Genomic DNA, 24,094 nt, shown 5'->3' on the forward strand with positions numbered 1-24,094 from the left:
TTGCTCTGGGGAAAGGCCATCGATTGTGTCCAGTGCCCAATGGCCCGGAGTCACGGCTGCCTGCTGAAATTCCGCACGGTTGAGGATACCTCCCAGATGCAAGGTGCCCCCACAGGCAACTGTGGCTGGTTTGACAGTGCCAAGTGCCTCCTGCAAACTGACATCAGGAACCTGGCCTGGTGACTTTTGTTTCTCTGGGGAAAAGCCGCGGTTCATGTTTAGGGCCCGGTGTCTCGATTGGGCGGATGCCTGCTGAAATTCCGAACAGATGAGGATAGCTCCCAGATGAAAGGAGCCCCCACAGGCAACTGTGGCTGGTTTGACAGTGCCAAGTGCCTCCTGCAAACTGACATCAGGAACCTGGCCTGGTGACTTTTGTTTCTCTGGGGAAAGGCCATAGATCGTGTCCAGGGCCTTGCGGCCCGGAGTGGCCGGCTGACTGCTGAAATTCCTCAACGTTGAGGATACCTCCCAGATGCAAGGTGCCCCCACAGGCAACAGTGGCTGTTTTTACAGTGCCAAGTGCCTCCTGCAAACTGACATCAGGAACCTGGCCTGGTGACTTTTGTTTCTCTGGGGAAAGGCCATCGTTCGTGTCCAGTGCCCGGTGGCCTGGAGTGGCCGGCTGCCTGCTGAAATTCCGCACGGATGAGGATACCTCCCAGAAGCAGGGAGCCCCCACAGGCAACTGTGGCTGGTTTGACAGTGCCAAGTGCCTCCTGCAAACTGACATCAGGAACCTGGCCTGGTGACTTTTGTTTCTCTTTGGAAAGGCCATCGTTCATGTCCAGGGCCCGGTGGCCCGGAGTGCCCGGCTGCCTGCTGAAATTCCTCACAGATCAGGATGCCGCCAAGATGCAAGGTGCCCCCACAGACACCTGTGGCTGATTTGACAGTGCCAAGTGCCTCCTGCAAATTGACATCAGGAACCTGACCCGTTGACTTTTGTTTCTCTTTGGAAAGGCCATTGTACGTGTCCAGGGCCTGTGGCCCGGAGTGGCCGGCCGCCTTCTGAAACTCCGAACGGATCAGGATACCTCCCAGACCGATAGTACCACCACAGGCAACTGTGGCTGGTTTGACAGTGCCAAGTGCCTCCTGCAAACTGACATCAGGAACCTGTCCTGGTGACTTTTGTTGCTCTGGGGAAAGGCCATCGATCATGTCCAGTGCCCGCTGGCCCGGAGTCCCGTCTGCCAGCTGAAATTCCGCACAGTTGAGGATACCTCCCAGATGAAAGGTGCCCCCACAGGCAACTGTGGCTGGTTTGACAGTGCCAAGTGCCTCCTGCAAACTGACATCAGGAACCTGGCCTGGTGACTTTTGTTTCTCTGGGGAAAGGCCATCGTTCATATCCTGGACCTGTAGGCCCGGAGTGGCCAGCTACATGCTGAAATTCCAAACGGATCAGGATACCTCCCAGATGCAAGGTCCTCCCACAGGCAACTGTGGCTGGTTTGACAGGGCCAAGTGCCTCCTGCAAACTGACATCAGGAACCTGGCCTGGTGACTTTTGTTTCTCTGGGGAAAAGCCGTGGTTCATGTCCAGGGCCCGGTGGCTCGAGTGGGCAGATGCCTGCTGAAATTCCGAAGAGATGAGGATAGCTCCCAGATGAAAGGAGCCCCCACCGGCAACTGTGGCTGGTTTGACAGTGCCAAGTGCCTCCTGCAAACTGACATCAGGAACCTGGCCTGGTGACTTTTGTTTCTCTGGGGAAAGGCCATCGTTCATATCCTGGACCTGTAGGCCCGCAGTGGCCAGCTGCCTGCTGAAATTCCTCACGGATCAGGATACCTCCCAGATGCAAGGTCCTCCCACAGGCAACTGTGGCTGGTTTGACAGTGCCAAGTGCCTCCTGCAAACTGACAGCAGGAACCTGGCCGGGTGAGTTTTGATTCTCTTTGGAACGGCCATTGTACGTGTCCATGGCCTGTGTCCCGTAGTGGCCGGCCGCCTGCTGATATTCCGAACGGATCAGGATTCCTCCCAGAATGAAAGTACCACCACAGGCAACTGTGGCTGGTTTGAGAGTGCCAAGTGCCTCCTGCAAACTGACATCAGGAACCTGGCCTGGTGACTTTTGTTTCTCTTTGGAAAGGTCATGGTTCGTGTCCCATGCCTGGTGGCCCGTAGTAGCCGGCCACCTGCTGAAATTCTGAACGGATGAGTATACCTCGCGAACAGAAAGTACCACCACCAGCAACTGTGGCTGGTTTGACAGTACAAAGTGCCTCCTGCAAACTGACATCAGGAACCTGTTCTGGTGACTTTTGTTTCTCTGGGGAAAGGCCATTGTACGTGTCCAAGGCCTGTGGCCTGGAGTGGCCGGCTGCCTGCTGAAATTCCAAACGGATCAGGATACCTCCCAGAGCGAAAATACCACCACAGACAATTGTGTCTGGTTTGACAGTGCCAAGTGCCTCCTGCAAACTGACATCAGGAACCTGGCCTGGTGACTTTTGTTTCTCTTTGGAAAAGCCATCATTCTTGTCCGGGGCCCGGTGGCCCTGCGTCCCGGCTAGCTGCTGAAATTGTGCATGGTTGAGGATACCTCCCAGATGCAAGGTTCCCCCAAAGGCAACTGAGGTTGTTTTGACAGTGCCAAGTGCCTCCTGCAAACTGACATCAGGAACCTGGCCTAGTGACATTTGCTTCTCTTTGGAAAGGCCATAGATGATGTCCAGTGCCTGGTGGCCCGTAGTGGCCAGACGTCTGCTGAAATTCCTCACGGATCAGGATACCACGCAGACCGAAAGTACCACCACAGGCAACTGTGGCTGGTTTGACAGTGCCAAGTGCCTCCTGCAAACTGACATCAGGAACCTGGCAAACAAGAGACGGAGAACGCGGCATCTTCTAGGAGGCCAAGAAGGAAGCCGCACAACACCTGCACTGTGTCTGCAACTTTCAAACTGCTAGAAGATAGTGGCTTGCCATTGGCCTGCCTCTTCAATTGCCATTAGCATTCCAATGGAAGGTATTCTTGGACAACTTTGCTCTGCTTGCTGCTAGTTCTGCCCCAGCCTACCATAGATAACCTTGCTCTTCCCTTGAGGCTCTGAGATGCCAAGAACTTGTCAACTTCAAAGGGCGGGCCGGGCTACATCTACTCAGCTGGCACAGTTTCTCCTTGCTAGACCTAGTGGGAAAGCATTTTGCTGAGATGCAGAAGGCTCGAAACGCAGAATACGGAGACGCGGAGCTGTCCCAAGTGCCGCTGCCAGGCGTCTTGCCGCAGAAGGAGCGCCCCGCACCGCACCGCAACCGGCACCGTCATCTCTGCGCAAAGAGCCAAAATCTTTGAAAACCCGCCAAAACTCATCCAAAAATATTTTCAAACCCGCCAAAATAGAAAACCAGACAGAAGTGATCAATACATTCGAAAAAACCTGACAAAACATGATAAAGCCCACCAAAGCTAATCCAAATACACCAAAAACTGGGCTAAACAGAATCAAAACAAATCAAAACAAATCGAAAAGTACTAAAAACCGGCCAAAATATTACAAAAGACGTCGAAACTAATCAAAATATTCCGAATACCCGCCAAAACATTCCAAATACCCGCCAAAATATTTTAAAACCCGCCAAAATGAATCCAAACGTTCCAAAACCTGCCAACACAATAAAAACAACTCAAGAGAATACAAAACATTCTAAAACCCAACCGAAACATTCCGAAAACCCGCCAAAACATCATAAAAACAAATCAAAACCAACCAAAATATTCCGCAAACACGTCAAAATAATTTAGACCCACAAAACTCATCAAAACATGATGAAAAGATGCCAAATCATTAGAAAACCAGCCAGAACTGATCAAAACATTCAAAAAACTTGGCAAAACATCATAAAAACAAATCAAAACCAACCAAAACATTCCAAAAACCCGACAAAATATTTTAGAAGCCGCCAAAACTGATCAAAACATTCTGAAAAGATGCCAAAATACTAGAAAACCAGTCAGAAGTGATCAAAACTTTCAATAACTTGCCAAAACATAATCAAAACATTCCAAATACCCGCCAAAATATTTTAAAACCCGCCAAAACGAATCCAAATGTTCCACAACCTGCCAAGACAATAAAAACAATACAAGAGAAAACAAAACATTCTAAAACACCACCAAAATATTTCGAAAACCTGCCAAAACATCATCAAAACAAATCAAAACAAACCAAACAATAGGAGGAACACGGCAACATATTGTCACACAGGAGACGGAGAGCGCGGCAACTTCTAGGAGGACAAGAAGGAAGCCGCACAACACCTGCACTGTGTCTGCAACTTTCAAACTGCTAGAAGATAGTGGCCTGCCTCTTCAATTGCCATTAGCATTCCAATGGAAGCTATTCTTGGACAACTTTGCTCTGCTTGCTGCTAGTTCTGCCCCAGCCTACCATAGATAACCTTGCTCTTCCCTTGAGGCTCTGAGACGCCAAGAACTTGTCAACTTCAAAGGGCGGGCCGGGCTACATCTACTCAGCTGGCACAGTTTCTCCTTGCTAGACCTAGTGGGAAAGCATTTTGCTGAGATGCAGAAGGCAAGAAACGCACAATACAGAGACGCGGAGCTCTGCCAAGTGCCGCTGCCAGGCGTCTTTCCGCAGAAGGAGCGCCCCGGAGCGCACCGCAACCGGCACCGTCGTCTCTGCGCAAAGAGCCAAAATATTTTCAAACCCACCAAAACTAATCCAAAAATATTTTCAAACCCGCCAAAATAGAAAACCAGACAGAAGTGATCAATACATTCGAAAAAACCTGACAAAACATGATAAAGCCCACCAAAGCTAATCCAAACACACCAAAAACTGGGCTAAACAGAATCAAAACAAATCAAAACAAATCGAAACCTTCTAAAAACCGGCCAAAATATTTCAAAACCCGTCAAAACTAATCAAAATATTCCAAATACCCGCCAAAATATTTTAAACCCCGCCAAAAGGAATCCAAACATTCCAAAACCTGCCAACACAATAAAAACAACTCAAGAGAATACAAAACATTCTAAAACCCAACCAAAACATTCCGAAAACCCGTCAAAACATCATCAAAACAAATCAAAACCAACCAAATTATTCCGAAAACCCGCCAAAATAATTTAGACCCACAAAACTCATCAAAACATTCTGAAAAAATGCCAAAACATTAGAAAACCAGCCAGAAATGATCAAAACATTCAAAAAACTTGGGAAAAACATCATAAAAACAAATCAAAACCAACCAAAACATTCCAAAAACGCGACAAAATATTTTAGAACTTGCCAAAACTGATCAAAACATTCTGAAAAGATGCCAAAATACTAGAAAACCAGTCAGAACTGATCAAAACTTTCAATAACTTGCCAAAACATAATCAAAACAAATGAAAGCAAACCAAAACATTCCAAATACCCGCCAAAATATTTTAAAACCCGCCAAAAGGAATCCAAACGTTCCACAACCTGCCAAGATAATAAAAACAACACAAGAGAAAACAAAACATTCTAAAACACCACCAAAACATTCCAAAAACCTGCCAAAACATCATCAAAACAAATCAAAACAAACCAAACAATAGGAGGAACACGGCAACATATTGGCAAGCAAGAGACGGAGAGCGCGGCACCGCGGCACCTTCTAGGAGGCCAAGAAGGAAGCCGCACAACACCTGCACTGTGTCTGCAACTTTCAAACTGCTAGAAGCTAGTGGCTTGCCACTGGTCTGCCTCTTCAATTGCCATTAGCATTCCAATGGAAGGTATTCTTGGACAACTTTGCTCTGCTTGCTGCTAGTTCTGCCCCAGCCTACCATAGATAACCTTGCTCTTCCCTTGAGGCTCTGAGATGCCAAGAACTTGTCAACTTCAAAGGGCGGGCCGGGCTACATCTACTCAGCTGAGACAGTTTCTCCTTGCTAGACCTAGTGGGAAAGCATTTTGCTGAGATGCAGAAGGCAAGAAACGCACAATACAGAGACGCGGAGCTCTCCCAAGTGCCACTGCCAGGCGTCTTTCCGCAGAAGGAGCGCCCCGGAGCGCACCGCAACCGGCACCGTCATCTCTGCGCAAAGAGCCAAAATATTTGAAAACCCGCCAAAACTAATCCAAAAATATTTTCAAACCCGCCAAAATAGAAAACCAGACAGAAGTGATCAATACATTCGAAAAAACCTGACAAAACATGAAAAAGCCCACCAAAGCTAATCCAAACACACCAAAAACTGGGCTAAACAGAATCAAAACAAATCAAAACAAATCTAAACCTTCTAAAAACTGGCCAAAATATTTCAAAACCCGCCAAAAGGAATCCAAACGTTCCACAACCTGCCAAGACAACCAAAACAACACAAGAGAAAACAAAACATTCTAAAACACCACCAAAACATTCCGAAAACCCGCCAAAAGATCATCAAAACAAATCAAAACAAACCAAACAATAGGAGGAACACGGCAACATATTGGCAAGCAAGAGACGGAGAGCGCGGCACCTTCTAGGAGGCCAAGAAGGAAGCCGCACAACACCTGCACTGTGTCTGCAACTTTCAAACTGCTAGAAGCTAGTGGCTTGCCACTGGCCTGCCTCTTCAATTGCCATTAGCATTCCAATGGAAGCTATTCTTGGACAACTTTGCTCTGCTTGCTGCTAGTTCTGCCCCAGCCTACCATAGATAACCTTGCTCTTCCCTTGAGGCTCTGAGATGCCAAGAACTTGTCAACTTCAAAGGGCGGGCCGGGCTACATCTACTCAGCTGCCACAGTTTCTCCTTGCTAGACCTAGTGGGAAAGCATTTTGCTGAGATGCAGAAGGCAAGAAACGCAGAATACGGAGACGCGGAGCTGTCCCAAGTGCCGCTGCCAGGCGTCTTTCCGCAGAAGGACCGCCCCGGAGCGCACTGCAACCGGCACCGTCATCTCTGCGCAAAGAGCCAAAATATTTTCAAACCCACCAAAACTAATCCAAAAATATTTTCAAACCTGCCAAAATAGAAAACCAGACAGAAGTCATCAATACATTCGAAAAAACCTGACAAAACATGATAAAGCCCACCAAAGCTAATCCAAACACACCAAAAACTGGGCTAAACAGAATCAAAACAAATCAAAACAAATCTAAACCTTCTAAAAACCGGCCAAAATATTTCAAAACCCATCAAAACTAATCAAAATATTCCAAATACCCGCCAAAATATTTTAAAACCCGCCAAAAGGAATCCAAACATTCCAAAACCTGCCAACACAATAAAAACAACTCAAGAGAATACAAAACATTCTAAAACCCAACCAAAACATTCCGAAAACCCGCCAAAAGATCATAAAAACAAATCAAAACCAACCAAAATATTCCGAAAACCCGCCAAAATGATTTAGACCCACAAAACTCATCAAAACATTCTGAAAAAATGCCAAAACATTAGAAAACCAGCCAGAACTGATCAAAACATTCAAAAAACTTGGCAAAAACACCATAAAAACAAATCAAAACCAACCAAAACATTCCAAAAACGCGACAAAATATTTTAGAAGCCGCCAAAACTGATCAAAACATTCGGAAAAGATGCCAAAATACTAGAAAACCAGTCAGAAGTGATCAAAACTTTCAATAACTTGCCAAAACATAATCAAAACAAATGAAAGCAAACCAAAACATTCCAAATACCCGCCAAAAGATTTTAAAACCCGCCAAAACGAACCCAAACGTTCCACAACCTGCCAACACAATAAAAACAACACAAGAGAAAACAAAACATTCTAAAACACCACCAAAACATTCCGAAAACCTGCCAAAAGATCATCAAAACAAATCAAAACAAACCAAACAATAGGAGGAACACGGCAACATATTGGCAAGCAAGAGACGGAGAGCGCGGCACCGCGGCACCTTCTAGGAGGCCAAGAAGGAAGCCGCACAACACCTGCACTGTGTCTGCAACTTTCAAACTGCTAGAAGCTAGTGGCTTGCCACTGGCCTGCCTCTTCAATTGCCATTAGCATTCCAATGGAAGGTATTCTTGGACAACTTTGCTCTGCTTGCTGCTAGTTCTGCCCCAGCCTACCATAGATAAGCTTGCTCTTCCCTTGAGGCTCTGAGATGCCAAGAACTTGTCAACTTCAAAGGGCGGGCCGGGCTACATCTACTCAGCTGCCACAGTTTCTCCTTGCTAGACCTAGTGGGAAAGCATTTTGCTGAGATGCAGAAGGCAAGAAACGCAGAATACGGAGACGCGGAGCTGTCCCAAGTGCCGCTGCCAGGCGTCTTTCCGCAGAAGGAGCGCCCCGGAGCGCACCGCAACCGGCACCGTCGTCTCTGCGCAAAGAGCCAAAATATTTTCAAACCCGCCAAAACTAATCCAAAAATATTTTCAAACCCGCCAAAATAGAAAACCAGACAGAAGTGATCAATACATTCGAAAAAACCTGACAAAACATGATATAGCCCACCAAAGCTAATCCAAACACATCAAAAACTGGGCTAAACAGAATCAAAACAAATCAAAACAAATCGAAACCTTCTAAAAACCGGCCAAAATATTTCAAAAGCCGTCAAAACTAATCAAAATATTCCAAATACCTGCCAAAATATTTGAAAACCCGCCAAAAGGAATCCAAACATTGCAAAACCTGCCAACACAATAAAAACAACTCAAGAGAATACAAAACATTCTAAAACCCAAGCAAAACATTCCGAAAACCCGCCAAAACATCATAAAAACAAATCAAAACCAACCAAATTATTCCGAAACCTGCTAAAATGATTTAGACCCACAAAACTCATCAAAACATTCTGAAAAAATGCCAAAACATTAGAAAACCAGCCAGAAATGATCAAAACATTCAAAAAACTTGGGAAAAACATCATAAAAACAAATCAAAACCAACCAAAACATTCCAAAAACGCGACAAAATATTTTAGAACCCGCCAAAACTGATCAAAACATTCGGAAAAGATGCCAAAATACTAGAAAACCAGTCAGAAGTGATCAAAACTTTCAATAACTTGCCAAAACATAATCAAAACAAATGAAAGCAAACCAAAACATTCCAAATACCTGCCAAAATATTTTAAAACCCGCCAAAAGGAATCCAAACATTCCACAACCTGCCAAGACAATAAAAACAACACAAGAGAAAACAAAACATTCTAAAACACCACCAAAACATTCCAAAAACCTGCCAAAACATCATCAAAACAAATCAAAACAAACCAAACAATAGGAGGAACACGGCAACATATTGGCAAGCAAGAGACGGAGAGCGCGGCACCGCGGCACCTTCTAGGAGGCCAAGAAGGAAGCCGCCCAACACCTGCACTGTGTCTGCAACTTTCAAACTGCTAGAAGCTAGTGGCTTGCCACTGGCCTGCCTCTTCAATTGCCATTAGCATTCCAATGGAAGGTATTCTTGGACAACTTTGCTCTGCTTGCTGCTAGTTCTGCCCCAGCCTACCATAGATAACCTTGCTCTTCCCTTGAGGCTCTGAGATGCCAAGAACTTGTCAACTTCAAAGGGCGGGCCGGGCTACATCTACTCAGCTGAGACAGTTTCTCCTTGCTAGACCTAGTGGGAAAGCATTTTGCTGAGATGCAGAAGGCAAGAAACGCACAATACAGAGACGCGGAGCTCTCCCAAGTGCCACTGCCAGGCGTCTTTCCGCAGAAGGAGCGCCCCGGAGCGCACCGCAACCGGCACCGTCATCTCTGCGCAAAGAGCCAAAATATTTTCAAACCCGCCAAAACTAATCCAAAAATATTTTCAAACCCGCCAAAATAGAAAACCAGACAGAAGTGATCAATACATTCGAAAAAACCTGACAAAACATGAAAAAGCCCACCAAAGCTAATCCAAACACACCAAAAACTGGGCTAAACAGAATCAAAACAAATCAAAACAAATCGAAACCTTCTAAAAACCGGCCAAAATATTTCAAAACCCGCCAAAAGGAATCCAAACGTTCCACAACCTGCCAAGACAATAAAAACAACACAAGAGAAAACAAAACATTCTAAAACACCACCAAAACATTCCTAAAACCCGCCAAAAGGTCATAAAAACAAATCAAAACCAACCAAAATATTCCGAAAACACGTCAAAATTATTATAGACCCACAAAACTCATCAAAACATTCTGAAAAAATGCCAAAACATTAGAAAACCAGCCAGAACTGATCAAAACATGCAAAAAACTTGGCAAAACACCATAAAAACAAATCAAAACCAACCAAAACATTCCAAAAACGCGACAAAATATTTTAGAAGCCGCCAAAACTGATCAAAACATTCTGAAAAGATGCCAAAATACTAGAAAACCAGTCAGAAGTGATCAAAACTTTCAATAACTTGCCAAAACATAATCAAAACAAATGAAAGCAAACCAAAACATTCCAAATACCCGCCAAAAGATTTTAAAACCCGCCAAAACGAACCCAAACGTTCCACAACCTGCCAACACACTAAAAACAACACAAGAGAAAACAAAACATTCTAAAACACCACCAAAACATTCCGAAAACCTGCCAAAAGATCATCAAAACAAATCAAAACAAACCAAACAATAGGAGGAACACGGCAACATATTGGCAAGCAAGAGACGGAGAGCGCGGCACCGCGGCACCTTCTAGGAGGCCAAGAAGGAAGCCGCACAACACCTGCACTGTGTCTGCAACTTTCAAACTGCTAGAAGCTAGTGGCTTGCCACTGGCCTGCCTCTTCAATTGCCATTAGCATTCCAATGGAAGCTATTCTTGGACAACTTTGCTCTGCTTGCTGCTAGTTCCGCCCCAGCCTACCATAGATAAGCTTGCTCTTCCCTTGAGGCTCTGAGATGCCAAGAACTTGTCAACTTCAAAGGGCGGGCCGGGCTACATCTACTCAGCTGCCACAGTTTCTCCTTGCTAGACCTAGTGGGAAAGCATTTTGCTGAGATGCAGAAGGCAAGAAACGCACAATACAGAGACGCGGAGCTCTCCCAAGTGCCACTGCCAGGCGTCTTTCCGCAGAAGGAGCGCCCCGGAGCGCACCGCAACCGGCACCGTCGTCTCTGCGCAAAGAGCCAAAATATTTTCAAACCCGCCAAAACTAATCCAAAAATATTTTCAAACCCGCCAAAATAGAAAACCAGACAGAAGTGATCAATACATTCGAAAAAACCTGACAAAACATGATAAAGCCCACCAAAGCTAATCCAAACACACCAAAAACTGGGCTAAACAGAATCAAAACAAATCAAAACAAATCTAAACCTTCTAAAAACCGGCCAAAATATTTCAAAAGCCGTCAAAACTAATCAAAATATTCCAAATACCCGCCAAAATATTTGAAAACCCGCCAAAAGGAATCCAAACATTGCAAAACCTGCCAACACAATAAAAACAACTCAAGAGAATACAAAACATTCTAAAACCCAAGCAAAACATTCCGAAAACCCGCCAAAACATCATAAAAACAAATCAAAATCAAACAAATTATTCCGAAACCTGCTAAAATGATTTAGACCCACAAAACTCATCAAAACATTCTGAAAAAATGCCAAAACATTAGAAAACCAGCCAGAAATGATCAAAACATTCAAAAAACTTGGGAAAAACATCATAAAAACAAATCAAAACCAACCAAAACATTCCAAAAACGCGACAAAATATTTTAGAACCCGCCAAAACTGATCAAAACATTCGGAAAAGATGCCAAAATACTAGAAAACCAGTCAGAAGTGATCAAAACTTTCAATAACTTGCCAAAACATAATCAAAACAAATGAAAGCAAACCAAAACATTCCAAATACCCGCCAAAAGATTTTAAAACCCGCCAAAACGAATCCAAACGTTCCACAACCTGCCAAGACAATAAAAACAACACAAGAGAAAACAAAACATTCTAAAACACCACCAAAACATTCCGAAAACCTGCCAAAAGATCATCAAAACAAATCAAAACAAACCAAACAATAGGAGGAACACGGCAACATATTGGCAAGCAAGAGACGGAGAGCGCGGCACCGCGGCACCTTCTAGGAGGCCAAGAAGGAAGCCGCACAACACCTGCACTGTGTCTGCAACTTTCAAACTGCTAGAAGCTAGTGGCTTGCCACTGGCCTGCCTCTTCAATTGCCATTAGCATTCCAATGGAAGCTATTCTTGGACAACTTTGCTCTGCTTGCTGCTAGTTCTGCCCCAGCCTACCATAGATAACCTTGCTCTTCCCTTGAGGCTCTGAGATGCCAAGAACTTGTCAACTTCAAAGGGCGGGCCGGGCTACATCTACTCAGCTGCCACAGTTTCTCCTTGCTAGACCTAGTGGGAAAGCATTTTGCTGAGATGCAGAAGGCAAGAAACGCAGAATACGGAGACGCGGAGCTGTCCCAAGTGCCGCTGCCAGGCGTCTTGCCGCAGAAGGAGCGCCCCGGAGCGCACCGCAACCGGCACCGTCATCTCTGCGCAAAGAGCCAAAATCTTTGAAAACCCGCCAAAACTCATCCAAAAATATTTTCAAACCCGCCAAAATAGAAAACCAGACAGAAGTGATCAATACATTCGAAAAAACCTGACAAAACATGATAAAGCCCACCAAAGCTAATCCAAACACACCAAAAACTGGGCTAAACAGAATCAAAACCTTCTAAAAACCGGCCAAAATATTTCAAAACCCGTCAAAACTAATCAAAACATTCCGAATACCCGCCAAAACATTCCAAATACCCGCCAAAATATTTTAAACCCCGCCAAAAGGAATCCAAACATTCCAAAACCTGCCAACACAATAAAAACAACTCAAGAGAATACAAAACATTCTAAAACCCAACCAAAACATTCCCGAAAACCCGACAAAACATCATAAAAACAAATCAAAACCAACCAAAATATTCCGAAAACCCGCCAAAATAATTTAGACCCACAAAACTCATCAAAACATTCTGAAAAAATGCCAAAACATTAGAAAACCAGCCAGAACTGATCAAAACATTCAAAAAACTTGGCAAAACATCATAAAAACAAATCAAAACCAACCAAAACATTCAAAAAACCTGGCAAAATAGTTTACAACCTGCCAAAACTGATCAAAACATTCTGAAAAGATGCCAAAATACTAGAAAACCAGTCAGAAGTGATCAAAACTTTCAATAACTTGCCAAAACATAATCAAAACAAATGAAAGCAAACCAAAACATTCCAAATACCCGCCAAAATATTTTAAAACCCGCCAAAACAAATCCAAACGTTCCACAACCTGCCAAGACAATAAAAACAACACAAGAGAAAACAAAACATTCTAAAACACCACCAAAACATTCCGAAAACCCGCCAAAAGATCATCAAAACAAATCAAAACAAACCAAACAATAGGAGGAACACGGCAACATATTGGCAAGCAAGAGACGGAGAGCGCGGCACCTTCTAGGAGGCCAAGAAGGAAGCCGCACAACACCTGCACTGTGTCTGCAACTTTCAAACTGCTAGAAGCTAGTGGCTTGCCACTGGCCTGCCTCTTCAATTGCCATTAGCATTCCAATGGAAGCTATTCTTGGACAACTTTGCTCTGCTTGCTGCTAGTTCTGCCCCAGCCTACCATAGATAACCTTGCTCTTCCCTTGAGGCTCTGAGATGCCAAGAACTTGTCAACTTCAAAGGGCGGGCCGGGCTACATCTACTCAGCTGCCACAGTTTCTCCTTGCTAGACCTAGTGGGAAAGCATTTTGCTGAGATGCAGAAGGCAAGAAACGCACAATACAGAGACGCGGAGCTCTCCCAAGTGCCACTGCCAGGCGTCTTTCCGCAGAAGGAGCGCCCCGGAGCGCACCGCAACCGGCACCGTCATCTCTGCGCAAAGAGCCAAAATATTTGAAAACCCGCCAAAACTAATCCAAAAATATTTTCAAACCCGCCAAAATAGAAAACCAGACAGAAGTGATCAATACATTCGAAAAAACCTGACAAAACATGAAAAAGCCCACCAAAGCTAATCCAAACACACCAAAAACTGGGCTAAACAGAATCAAAACCTTCTAAAAACCGGCCAAAATATTTCAAAACCCGTCAAAACTAATCAAAACATTCCGAATACCCGCCAAAACATTCCAAATACCCGCCAAAATATTTTAAACCCCGCCAAAAGGAATCCAAACATTCCAAAACCTGCCAACACAATAAAAACAACTCAAGAGAATACAAAACATTCTAAAACCCAACCAAAACATTCCCGAAAACCCGACAAAACATCATAAAAACAAATCAAAACCAACCAAAATATTCCGAAAACCCGCCAAAATAATTTAGACCCACAAAACTCATCAAAACATTCTGAAAAAATGCCAAAACATTAGAAAACCAGCCAGAACTGATCAAAACATTCAAAAAACTTGGCAAAACATCATAAAAACAAATCAAAACCAACCAAAACATTCAAAAAACCTGGCAAAATAGTTTACAACCTGCCAAAACTGATCAAAACATTCTGAAAAGATGCCAAAATACTAGAAAACCAGTCAGAAGTGATCAAAACTTTCAATAACTTGCCAAAACATAATCAAAACAAATGAAAGCAAACCAAAACATTCCAAATACCCGCCAAAATATTTTAAAACCCGCCAAAACAAATCCAAACGTTCCACAACCTGCCAAGACAATAAAAACAACACAAGAGGAAACAAAACATTCTAAAACACCACCAAAACATTCCGAAAACCCGCCAAAAGATCATCAAAACAAATCAAAACAAACCAAACAATAGGAGGAACACGGCAACATATTGGCAAGCAAGAGACGGAGAGCGTGGCACCTTCTAGGAGGCCAAGAAGGAAGCCGCACAACACCTGCACTGTGTCTGCAACTTTCAAACTGCTAGAAGCTAGTGGCTTGCCACTGGCCTGCCTCTTCAATTGCCATTAGCATTCCAATGGAAGCTATTCTTGGACAACTTTGCTCTGCTTGCTGCTAGTTCTGCCCCAGCCTACCATAGATAACCTTGCTCTTCCCTTGAGGCTCTGAGATGCCAAGAACTTGTCAACTTCAAAGGGCGGGCCGGGCTACATCTACTCAGCTGCCACAGTTTCTCCTTGCTAGACCTAGTGGGAAAGCATTTTGCTGAGATGCAGAAGGCAAGAAACGCACAATACAGAGACGCGGAGCTCTCCCAAGTGCCACTGCCAGGCGTCTTTCCGCAGAAGGAGCGCCCCGGAGCGCACCGCAACCGGCACCGTCATCTCTGTGCAAAGAGCCAAAATATTTTCAAACCCGCCAAAACTAATCCAAAAATATTTTCAAACCCGCCAAAATAGAAAACCAGACAGAAGTGATCAATACATTCGAAAAAACCTGACAAAACATGAAAAAGCCCACCAAAGCTAATCCAAACACACCAAAAACTGGGCTAAACAGAATCAAAACAAATCAAAACAAATCGAAACCTTCTAAAAACCGGCCAAAATATTTCAAAACCCGCCAAAAGGAATCCAAACGTTCCACAACCTGCCAACACAATAAAAACAACTCAAGAGAATACAAAACATTCTAAAACCCAACCAAAACATTCCGAAAACCCGCCAAAATGATTTAGACCCACAAAACTCATCAAAACATTCTGAAAAAATGCCAAAACATTAGAAAACCAGCCAGAACTGATCAAAACATTCAAAAAACTTAGCAAAAACACCATAAAAACAAATCAAAACCAACCAAAACATTCCAAAAACGCGACAAAATATTTTAGAAGCCGCCAAAACTGATCAAAACATTCTGAAAAGATGCCAAAATACTAGAAAACCAGTCAGAAGTGATCAAAACTTTCAATAACTTGCCAAAACATAATCAAAACAAATGAAAGCAAACCAAAACATTCCAAATACCCGCCAAAAGATTTTAAAACCCGCCAAAATGAACCCAAACGTTCCACAACCTGCCAACACACTAAAAACAACACAAGAGAAAACAAAACATTCTAAAACACCACCAAAACATTCCGAAAACCTGCCAAAAGATCATCAAAACAAATCAAAACAAACCAAACAATAGGAGGAACACGGCAACATATTGGCAAGCAAGAGACGGAGAGCGCGGCACCGCGGCACCTTCTAGGAGGCCAAGAAGGAAGCCGCACAACACCTGCACTGTGTCTGCAACTTTCAAACTGCTAGAAGCTAGTGGCTTGCCACTGGCCTGCCTCTTCAATTGCCATTAGCATTCCAATGGAAGGTATTCTTGGACAACTTTGCTCTGCTTGCTGCTAGTTCTGCCCCAGCCTACCATAGATAACCTTGCTCTTCCCTTGAGGCTCTGAGATGCCAAGAACTTGTCAACTTCAAAGGGCGGGCCGGGCTACATCTACTCAGCTGCCACAGTTTCTCCTTGCTAGACCTAGTGGGAAAGCATTTTGCTGAGATGCAGAAGGCAAGAAACGCAGAATACGGAGACGCGGAGCTGTCCCAAGTGCTGCTGCCAGGCGTCTTTCCGCAGAAGGAGCGCCCCGGAGCGCACCGCAACCGGCACCGTCGTCTCTGCGCAAAGAGCCAAAATATTTGAAAACCCGCCAAAACTAATCCAAAAATATTTTCAAACCCGCCAAAATAGAAAACCAGACAGAAGTGATCAATACATTCGAAAAAACCTGACAAAACATGATAAAGCCCACCAAAGCTAATCCAAACACACCAAAAACTGGGCTAAACAGAATCAAAACAAATCAAAACAAATCGAAACCTTCTAAAAACCGGCCAAAATATTTCAAAAGCCGTCAAAACTAATCAAAATATTCCAAATACCTGCCAAAATATTTGAAAACCCGCCAAAAGGAATCCAAACATTGCAAAACCTGCCAACACAATAAAAACAACTCAAGAGAATACAAAACATTCTAAAACCCAAGCAAAACATTCCGAAAACCCGCCAAAACATCATAAAAACAAATCAAAACCAACCAAATTATTCCGAAACCTGCTAAAATGATTTAGACCCACAAAACTCATCAAAACATTCTGAAAAAATGCCAAAACATTAGAAAACCAGCCAGAAATGATCAAAACATTCAAAAAACTTGGGAAAAACATCATAAAAACAAATCAAAACCAACCAAAACATTCCAAAAACGCGACAAAATATTTTAGAACCCGCCAAAACTGATCAAAACATTCGGAAAAGATGCCAAAATACTAGAAAACCAGTCAGAAGTGATCAAAACTTTCAATAACTTGCCAAAACATAATCAAAACAAATGAAAGCAAACCAAAACATTCCAAATACCTGCCAAAATATTTTAAAACCCGCCAAAAGGAATCCAAACATTCCACAACCTGCCAAGACAATAAAAACAACACAAGAGAAAACAAAACATTCTAAAACACCACCAAAACATTCCAAAAACCTGCCAAAACATCATCAAAACAAATCAAAACAAACCAAACAATAGGAGGAACACGGCAACATATTGGCAAGCAAGAGACGGAGAGCGCGGCACCGCGGCACCTTCTAGGAGGCCAAGAAGGAAGCCGCACAACACCTGCACTGTGTCTGCAACTTTCAAACTGCTAGAAGCTAGTGGCTTGCCACTGGTCTGCCTCTTCAATTGCCATTAGCATTCCAATGGAAGGTATTCTTGGACAACTTTGCTCTGCTTGCTGCTAGTTCTGCCCCAGCCTACCATAGATAACCTTGCTCTTCCCTTGAGGCTCTGAGATGCCAAGAACTTGTCAACTTCAAAGGGCGGGCCGGGCTACATCTACTCAGCTGAGACAGTTTCTCCTTGCTAGACCTAGTGGGAAAGCATTTTGCTGAGATGCAGAAGGCAAGAAACGCACAATACAGAGACGCGGAGCTCTCCCAAGTGCCACTGCCAGGCGTCTTTCCGCAGAAGGAGCGCCCCGGAGCGCACCGCAACCGGCACCGTCATCTCTGCGCAAAGAGCCAAAATATTTGAAAACCCGCCAAAACTAATCCAAAAATATTTTCAAACCCGCCAAAATAGAAAACCAGACAGAAGTGATCAATACATTCGAAAAAACCTGACAAAACATGAAAAAGCCCACCAAAGCTAATCCAAACACACCAAAAACTGGGCTAAACAGAATCAAAACAAATCAAAACAAATCTAAACCTTCTAAAAACCGGCCAAAATATTTCAAAACCCGTCAAAACTAATCAAAATATTCCAAATACCCGCCAAAATATTTTAAACCCCGCCAAAAGGAATCCAAACATTGCAAAACCTGCCAACACAATAAAAACAACTCAAGAGAATACAAAACATTCTAAAACCCAAGCAAAAAATTCCGAAAACCCGCCAAAACATCATAAAAACAAATCAAAATCAAACAAATTATTCCGAAACCTGCTAAAATGATTTAGACCCACAAAACTCATCAAAACATTCTGAAAAAATGCCAAAACATTAGAAAACCAGCCAGAAATGATCAAAACATTCAAAAAACTTGGGAAAAACACCATAAAAACAAATCAAAACCAACCAAAACATTCCAAAAACGCGACAAAATATTTTAGAACCCGCCAAAACTGATCAAAACATTCGGAAAAGATGCCAAAATACTAGAAAACCAGTCAGAAGTGATCAAAACTTTCAATAACTTGCCAAAACATAATCAAAACAAATGAAAGCAAACCAAAACATTCCAAATACCCGCCAAAATATTTTAAAACCCGCCAAAACGAATCCAAACGTTCCACAACCTGCCAAGACAATAAAAACAACACAAGAGAAAACAAAACATTCTAAAACACCACCAAAACATTCCGAAAACCTGCCAAAAGATCATCAAAACAAATCAAAACAAACCAAACAATAGGAGGAACACGGCAACATATTGGCAAGCAAGAGACGGAGAGCGCGGCACCGCGGCACCTTCTAGGAGGCCAAGAAGGAAGCCGCACAACACCTGCACTGTGTCTGCAACTTTCAAACTGCTAGAAGCTAGTGGCTTGCCACTGGCCTGCCTCTTCAATTGCCATTAGCATTCCAATGGAAGGTATTCTTGGACAACTTTGCTCTGCTTGCTGCTAGTTCTGCCCCAGCCTACCATAGATAACCTTGCTCTTCCCTTGAGGCTCTGAGATGCCAAGAACTTGTCAACTTCAAAGGGCGGGCCGGGCTACATCTACTCAGCTGCCACAGTTTCTCCTTGCTAGACCTAGTGGGAAAGCATTTTGCTGAGATGCAGAAGGCTCGAAACGCAGAATACGGAGACGCGGAGCTGTCCCAAGTGCCGCTGCCAGGCGTCTTTCCGCAGAAGGAGCGCCCCGGAGCGCACCGCAACCGGCACCGTCATCTCTGCGCAAAGAGCCAAAATCTTTGAAAACCCGCCAAAACTCATCCAAAAATATTTTCAAACCCGCCAAAATAGAAAACCAGACAGAAGTGATCAATACATTCGAAAAAACCTGACAAAACATGATAAAGCCCACCAAAGCTAATCCAAACACACCAAAAACTGGGCTAAACAGAATCAAAACAAATCAAAACAAATCGAAACCTTCTAAAAACCGGCCAAAATATTTCAAAACCCGCCAAAAGGAATCCAAACGTTCCACAACCTGCCAACACAATAAAAACAACTCAAGAGAATACAAAACATTCTAAAACCCAACCAAAACATTCCGAAAACCCGCCAAAAGATCATAAAAACAAATCAAAACCAACCAAAATATTCCGAAAACCCGCCAAAATAATTTAGACCCACAAAACTCATCAAAACATTCTGAAAAAATGCCAAAACATTAGAAAACCAGCCAGAACTGATCAAAACATTCAAAAAACTTGGCAAAAACACCATAAAAACAAATCAAAACCAACCAAAACATTCAAAAAACCTGACAAAATAGTTTACAACCTGCCAAAACTGATCAAAACATTCTGAAAAGATGCCAAAATACTAGAAAACCAGTCAGAAGTGATCAAAACTTTCAATAACTTGCCAAAACATAATCAAAACAAATGAAAGCAAACCAAAACATTCCAAATACCCGCCAAAATATTTTAAAACCCGCCAAAACAAATCCAAACGTTCCACAACCTGCCAAGACAATAAAAACAACACAAGAGAAAACAAAACATTCTAAAACACCACCAAAACATTCCGAAAACCCGCCAAAAGATCATCAAAACAAATCAAAACAAACCAAACAATAGGAGGAACACGGCAACATATTGGCAAGCAAGAGACGGAGAGCGCGGCACCTTCTAGGAGGCCAAGAAGGAAGCCGCACAACACCTGCACTGTGTCTGCAACTTTCAAACTGCTAGAAGCTAGTGGCTTGCCACTGGCCTGCCTCTTCAATTGCCATTAGCATTCCAATGGAAGCTATTCTTGGACAACTTTGCTCTGCTTGCTGCTAGTTCTGCCCCAGCCTACCATAGATAACCTTGCTCTTCCCTTGAGGCTCTGAGATGCCAAGAACTTGTCAACTTCAAAGGGCGGGCCGGGCTACATCTACTCAGCTGAGACAGTTTCTCCTTGCTAGACCTAGTGGGAAAGCATTTTGCTGAGATGCAGAAGGCAAGAAACGCACAATACAGAGACGCGGAGCTCTCCCAAGTGCCACTGCCAGGCGTCTTTCCGCAGAAGGAGCGCCCCGGAGCGCACCGCAACCGGCACCGTCATCTCTGCGCAAAGAGCCAAAATATTTTCAAACCCGCCAAAACTAATCCAAAAATATTTTCAAACCCGCCAAAATAGAAAACCAGACAGAAGTGATCAATACATTCGAAAAAACCTGACAAAACATGAAAAAGCCCACCAAAGCTAATCCAAACACACCAAAAACTGGGCTAAACAGAATCAAAACAAATCAAAACAAATCGAAACCTTCTAAAAACCGGCCAAAATATTTCAAAACCCGCCAAAAGGAATCCAAACATTGCAAAACCTGCCAACACAATAAAAACAACTCAAGAGAATACAAAACATTCTAAAACCCAAGCAAAACATTCCGAAAACCCGCCAAAACATCATAAAAACAAATCAAAATCAAACAAATTATTCCGAAACCTGCTAAAATTATTTAGACCCACAAAACTCATCAAAACATTCTGAAAAAATGCCAAAACATTAGAAAACCAGCCAGAACTGATCAAAACATTCAAAAAACTTGGCAAAAACACCATAAAAACAAATCAAAACCAACCAAAACATTCCAAAAACGCGACAAAATATTTTAGAAGCCGCCAAAACTGATCAAAACATTCTGAAAAGATGCCAAAATACTAGAAAACCAGTCAGAAGTGATCAAAACTTTCAATAACTTGCCAAAACATAATCAAAACAAATGAAAGCAAACCAAAACATTCCAAATACCCGCCAAAAGATTTTAAAACCCGCCAAAACGAACCCAAACGTTCCACAACCTGCCAAGACAATAAAAACAACACAAGAGAAAACAAAACATTCTAAACCACCACCAAAACATTCCGAAAACCTGCCAAAAGATCATCAAAACAAATCAAAACAAACCAAACAATAGGAGGAACACGGCAACATATTGGCAAGCAAGAGACGGAGAGCGCGGCACCTTCTAGGAGGCCAAGAAGGAAGCCGCACAACACCTGCACTGTGTCTGCAACTTTCAAACTGCTAGAAGCTAGTGGCTTGCCACTGGCCTGCCTCTTCAATTGCCATTAGCATTCCAATGGAAGCTATTCTTGGACAACTTTGCTCTGCTTGCTGCTAGTTCTGCCCCAGCCTACCATAGATAACCTTGCTCTTCCCTTGAGGCTCTGAGATGCCAAGAACTTGTCAACTTCAAAGGGCGGGCCGGGCTACATCTACTCAGCTGCCACAGTTTCTCCTTGCTAGACCTAGTGGGAAAGCATTTTGCTGAGATGCAGAAGGCAAGAAACGCAGAATACGGAGACGCGGAGCTGTCCCAAGTGCCGCTGCCAGGCGTCTTTCCGCAGAAGGAGCGCCCCGGAGCGCACCGCAACCGGCACCGTCATCTCTGCGCAAAGAGCCAAAATATTTGAAAACCCGCCAAAACTAATCCAAAAATATTTTCAAACCCGCCAAAATAGAAAACCAGACAGAAGTGATCAATACATTCGAAAAAACCTGACAAAACATGATAAAGCCCACCAAAGCTAATCCAAACACACCAAAAACTGGGCTAAACAGAATCAAAACAAATCAAAACAAATCGAAACCTTCTAAAAACCGGCCAAAATATTTCAAAACCCGCCAAAAGGAATCCAAACATTCCACAACCTGCCAAGACAACCAAAACAACACAAGAGAAAACAAAACATTCTAAAACACCACCAAAACATTCCTAAAACCCGCCAAAAGGTCATAAAAACAAATCAAAACCAACCAAAATATTCCGAAAACACGCCAAAATTATTATAGACCCACAAAACTCATCAAAACATTCTGAAAAAATGCCAAAACATTAGAAAACCAGCCAGAACTGATCAAAACATTCAAAAAACTTGGCAAAAATATCATAAAAACAAATCAAAACCAACCAAAACATTCCAAAAACGCGACAAAATATTTTAGAAGCCGCCAAAACTGATCAAAACATTCGGAAAAGATGCCAAAATACTAGAAAACCAGTCAGAAGTGATCAAAACTTTCAATAACTTGCCAAAACATAATCAAAACAAATGAAAGCAAACCAAAACATTCCAAATACCCGCCAAAAGATTTTAAAACCCGCCAAAACGAACCCAAACGTTCCACAACCTGCCAACACACTAAAAACAACACAAGAGAAAACAAAACATTCTAAAACACCACCAAAACATTCCGAAAACCTGCCAAAAGATCATCAAAACAAATCAAAACAAACCAAACAATAGGAGGAACACGGCAACATATTGGCAAGCAAGAGACGGAGAGCGCGGCACCGCGGCACCTTCTAGGAGGCCAAGAAGGAAGCCGCACAACACCTGCACTGTGTCTGCAACTTTCAAACTGCTAGAAGCTAGTGGCTTGCCACTGGCCTGCCTCTTCAATTGCCATTAGCATTCCAATGGAAGCTATTCTTGGACAACTTTGCTCTGCTTGCTGCTAGTTCCGCCCCAGCCTACCATAGATAAGCTTGCTCTTCCCTTGAGGCTCTGAGATGCCAAGAACTTGTCAACTTCAAAGGGCAGGCCGGGCTACATCTACTCAGCTGCCACAGTTTCTCCTTGCTAGACCTAGTGGGAAAGCATTTTGCTGAGATGCAGAAGGCAAGAAACGCACAATACAGAGACGCGGAGCTCTCCCAAGTGCCACTGCCAGGCGTCTTTCCGCAGAAGGAGCGCCCCGCAGCGCACCGCAACCGGCACCGTCATCTCTGCGCAAAGAGCCAAAATATTTGAAAACCCGCCAAAACTAATCCAAAAATATTTTCAAACCCGCCAAAATAGAAAACCAGACAGAAGTGATCAATACATTCGAAAAAACCTGACAAAACATGATAAAGCCCACCAAAGCTAATCCAAACACACCAAAAACTGGGCTAAACAGAATCAAAACAAATCAAAACAAATCTAAACCTTCTAAAAACCGGCCAAAATATTTCAAAACCCGTCAAAACTAATCAAAATATTCCAGATACCCGCCAAAATATTTGAAAACCCGCCAAAAGGAATCCAAACATTGCAAAACCTGCCAACACAATAAAAACAACTCAAGAGAATACAAAACATTCTAAAACCCAAGCAAAACATTCCGAAAACCCGCCAAAACATCATAAAAACAAATCAAAATCAAACAAATTATTCCGAAACCTGCTAAAATGATTTAGACCCACAAAACTCATCAAAACATTCTGAAAAAATGCCAAAACATTAGAAAACCAGCCAGAAATGATCAAAACATTCAAAAAACTTGGGAAAAACATCATAAAAACAAATCAAAACCAACCAAAACATTCCAAAAACGCGACAAAATATTTTAGAACCCGCCAAAACTGATCAAAACATTCTGAAAAGATGCCAAAATACTAGAAAACCAGTCAGAAGTGATCAAAACTTTCAATAACTTGCCAAAACATAATCAAAACAAATGAAAGCAAACCAAAACATTCCAAATACCCGCCAAAATATTTTAAAACCCGCCAAAACGAATCCAAACGTTCCACAACCTGCCAAGACAATAAAAACAACACAAGAGAAAACAAAACATTCTAAAACACCACC

Source organism: Passer domesticus, chromosome 7, assembly GCF_036417665.1.
Source record: "Passer domesticus isolate bPasDom1 chromosome 7, bPasDom1.hap1, whole genome shotgun sequence".
Lineage (NCBI taxonomy): Eukaryota > Metazoa > Chordata > Aves > Passeriformes > Passeridae > Passer > Passer domesticus.